This window comes from Chamaea fasciata, unplaced genomic scaffold (genome assembly GCF_029207755.1).
Source record: "Chamaea fasciata isolate MVZ Bird 193981 ecotype frontalis unplaced genomic scaffold, bChaFas1.0.hap1 SCAF_3, whole genome shotgun sequence".
In the NCBI taxonomy this organism is placed as follows: Eukaryota; Metazoa; Chordata; class Aves; order Passeriformes; family Sylviidae; genus Chamaea; species Chamaea fasciata.
This window is the reverse complement of record NW_027094088.1, coordinates 104,488,256-104,491,897: the sequence shown is the minus strand read 5'-3', so window position 1 is coordinate 104,491,897 and position 3,642 is coordinate 104,488,256. Positions and strand designations below refer to the sequence as shown.

The 3,642-nt window shown below is 46.0% G+C and overlaps 2 long non-coding RNA genes across 2 annotated transcripts; both read right to left on the bottom strand.

Annotated features, from left to right (window-relative positions):
• Window positions 1-451: 451 nt before the first annotated feature.
• Window positions 452-1,939, bottom strand: LOC136287867 (uncharacterized). The gene is made up of 3 exons (XR_010720401.1): window positions 1,684-1,939; window positions 1,477-1,580; window positions 452-963 (listed from the first exon to the last, which is right to left on the bottom strand). It is a non-coding gene; the product is annotated as an uncharacterized lncRNA (long non-coding RNA).
• Window positions 1,940-2,535: 596 nt separating this feature from the next.
• On the bottom strand, window positions 2,536-3,417 carry LOC136287866 (uncharacterized). The gene is made up of 2 exons (XR_010720400.1): window positions 3,286-3,417; window positions 2,536-3,190 (listed from the first exon to the last, which is right to left on the bottom strand). It is a non-coding gene; the product is annotated as an uncharacterized lncRNA (long non-coding RNA).
• Window positions 3,418-3,642: the final 225 nt, after the last annotated feature.

The window sequence follows — 3,642 nt, the reverse complement described above, 5'->3', positions numbered from 1 at the left end:
AGTTCTTTCAGCGTGCTCCCACCCGTGCAGAGATGCAGAGCTGGAGCGCGCCGTGGGTGGCAGGTGTGAGGGATACGGGCGTGAGGGACATGGCCGTGAGGGACATGGTGTGAGGGACACGGCCGTGAGGGGCATGGCGTGAGGAGCATGGCGTGAGGGGCACGGCGTGAGGGACATGGGCGTGAGGGGCATGGCGTGAGGGGCATGGCGTGAGGGACATGGGCGTGAGGGGCATGGCGTGAGGGACATGGGCGTGAGGGGCATGGCGTGAGGGGCATGGCGTGAGGGGCATGGCGTGAGGGGCATGGCGTGAGGGACACGGCGCCAAGTTCAGGCTGCTCTGACTCCCTGGGAGCCGCAGCTGGGCTGGGGGCAGTGCTGCAGGCCCAGCCCGGGACCGGAGACACGGTGCTGCTGGGTTTGCTCAGGGCCTGTGAGAGATGCTGGGACCAAGCCGGCAGAGCGAGCACCCCTCTCCCAGTGCCCCCGAGCCAGGCCGCCTCGCTCCCGAGGAGCTGACTCATGGAGATACACTAATCAAGGGAAACGTGAAATACTTGACATTCCTCACACCCTCTCACAGAAAAAAAAAAAAAAAAATCCAGTAATCAAGGGAAATGTGAAATATTTGACATTCCCCGCACCCTGTCACAGCAAGAAATGCACTGGGTTTCATGCCCTGCAGGCACTTCACTCCGAATGTCCGCGTTCCTCTCCGAGCAGGGAAACGACCCGTGGTGTTTCACCGGAGAAGGGAAATACCTGAGCCGTGCCAAGGACGGTGTGGGATGAGGAGGAGAAGAGAAAACAGCCCCCAGCACCCGAGGCTGGACGAGGCCATCCTTGCGCTGGGGACGTGCTGGCAGCTCCACGGGCACCAGGACGGAGTGACAGTGCCGAGTTTCTCCCAGCCAACGATGAAAAGTTGTGAGATGAAATGGAGACTTTCCATGTGGAAGAGTCCTGATTCACATTAAAAAAAAAAAAAAAAAAAAAAAAAAAGTCTGCTGCCACATGCCTAGCTTGGCCCTGTTACAATTTGTATGCGATTTTTGGGTAGCCCTCCCCTTGGCTGGAGCAGGCATCAGCCATTTTGTGTTTAAGTACAAATTAAAGGATGTCTTATCTTTGTTCTCCCATCGTTTGTCCTCTCTGTACCTCATACAGCTGATCTTTATACATCCTTACTTAACAGGAAAGGGCAAAACGCCCAAGAATTCACTTGTACTGCACCGAAGAGAATGTTTTCAAAAACCCCAAACAACAAAACCACAACCCCCCCATCCTGCCTCTGTTCCTCCCTCAAGTGGAGATTTTGGGACTTGCAATGTCTGGCAGTTTGGGCTCCTGTTTCAATGGAGTGTCTTCATGAAAGAAATCTTATTGAAATCTGCTTCTCCATCCCTAGAAGAACCACCCTGGATAAATCCCACCTCTCTCCCGTCTGTCAGTGGCTGTGAAGATCTCTGATCTCACCTGCGCTGGGTCTGCAGGGCTTAAAGTTAGCAATGTAGAGAAATAAAAATAGCATTTTAACCACTTCTTTCTCAGATTCTCATTTCCTGATTTCTCTTTCTTACCTACATAGGAGAAAAGAAAGTGAAAGCCTTTCTGCCTGTGAGACAATTAATTCCTCTTTTTAATTATGAGGATGTTTTGCCATAAATGTGGTTTAGCTTCTACCCAGGTTGTCTTCTGCTTCTCCAACTACTTCTCAAAACCTTTAAAATATATAATGTGTTGTTGCTTCATGGGCTAATTGACTCCCACATTGTGCTGGAATATGCTCGCATAGGAATACCTAATGAGTCAAGCTGTTTAAAAATTAAAGGGGCTTTAAGCAATCCTTCTCCCTGCCAGTCCTGATTGCATTGCTGAAGGACAGACAGAGCTGAGGCTGCCCCTCTGCCCCCTTCCCACGGGGTCTAGGTGGTTTGAATCCCTGCCTCCCTCAGCAAGGCTACTTTTTTGAACCAATTTCTTAATTTATCACCCCTGCAACAGCTGATTCCATTGTTGAAATGTGAAAGGAAATCACCCGACAAGTACCCCAGCAAGTAGAGAGGGTTAAATGTTTCCTACAGAAATTTCTATCTGAAAATTTTGGTTAATATGAACCAAAATCATGTTTTAGACTATGTGTATCTGCTTTGGAGGGGGGAAAAAGGGGAATGATTTTTTGTTTAACACAGGAGAAAATTATTGCAAAAAGGTTACCAAGAGATCTTTGCCTAGACCAGAATTCAAATGTTCTCTCTGCAAATAGCTGGACATGTGACTAGGGACTCGACTTTTCCTCTACAAATCTATATCTGAGTATGAAAACAACATTTCCTGTTTAGGCAGAGATTGAATAAACAGAGGAGAAATTTTGCCTTAGGTTAAACCAAGGAACAGAAGTTTGGGGTTTCTAGAGATGAGAAATACTTTTGTTAACATCTAAGATATTTTTGATCTAAACCAACATGTCTCTTGGTGGAGATAGAACTTAAACCTTCAAAGGTTTTTTCTGGTAAATTTAGGATAATTTTAAAATTCAAGATGGCTTTCTGCAGTGCAAAGTAAAAGCTTTTGTTTAGCAAAAGCCAGGAAAGAATACCAAAGTAATTTTTTCAAAAAATATGCCTCCATTATGAGGGTCAATATTTTTGGCCAAACCTAACCCAGATTCATAAGTAGATTTATTCTTTCAAAAGGTGTTTTGATTTTGGTGGGTGCTTTTTGTTTGTTTTGGGTTTTGGTGGGTTTTCTTTTTTTTTTTTTTTTTCCCAGGAAAAAACATACTATTTGTAAAACTAAATTTAGAAAGCTTCCATGTCCTCTCACCACATCTGGAATAAGGATTGTGACCATTTCGTTATGTTGAAGTAGGTTAGAGGCTTCTCCCCCACTCCTATTATTTTTTCATCTCTAAAAATAGTGGTTTCCTCCTGTAGTGAAACAAGTAATCAGTTTTCTAGTCGGATTTCTTGCCAGGTTGTGACCTGTCTCCCAGGGGGATGAACTCCATTGCAAACCTTCTTTCTCATTCAATGCCTGGCCAAGGCATAGGAGCAGCTTTGGACGGGAAGACTGTCAGCAAACCTTCATGCACTTTCCAATCCTCTGGCATCTCACCAGGCTGCAGACGGAGAAAGAGGTGGCAGAGGAATTATCTCAGGCAGTGGCACAGTCTCTTGGCAACTAATTCCTGAGGGAAGGAAGAAAAAATTGTCCTCCAGGTGTGAGGCTCTTACTGTCCAAGGAAGAGAATAAAACACTAATGCATTAGTTTTGGTGAGCTACCTGTAGGTAAATACATGTTTAATTTCTTGACCTGGATATCAGTTACACTATTGTGAGTAATATCAGCAGGATTACGGTGATTTTGCCACTCCTGCAGAGTCAGAGGATGGCAAACTGAAATCACTGCCTTGATCTGCTCTGCCTGTTTGCTCTTGTTAAAAGGCTAGGGACTGGTTTTCAAGTGGGGCAGGTTTTTGAGGGTTCATTGTCAACAGCTGAAAGTGCTTTCAGCACAGCTCACACCCAAAGGCAGGTCAGCAAGCATTACTTCTTCTTCCCTTGGAAATGTACCGAGCAACACCAGAGATGCAATTTTATGTAATGCAGTGGTGTGGTATGGCATTCTGCAGGCGTTTT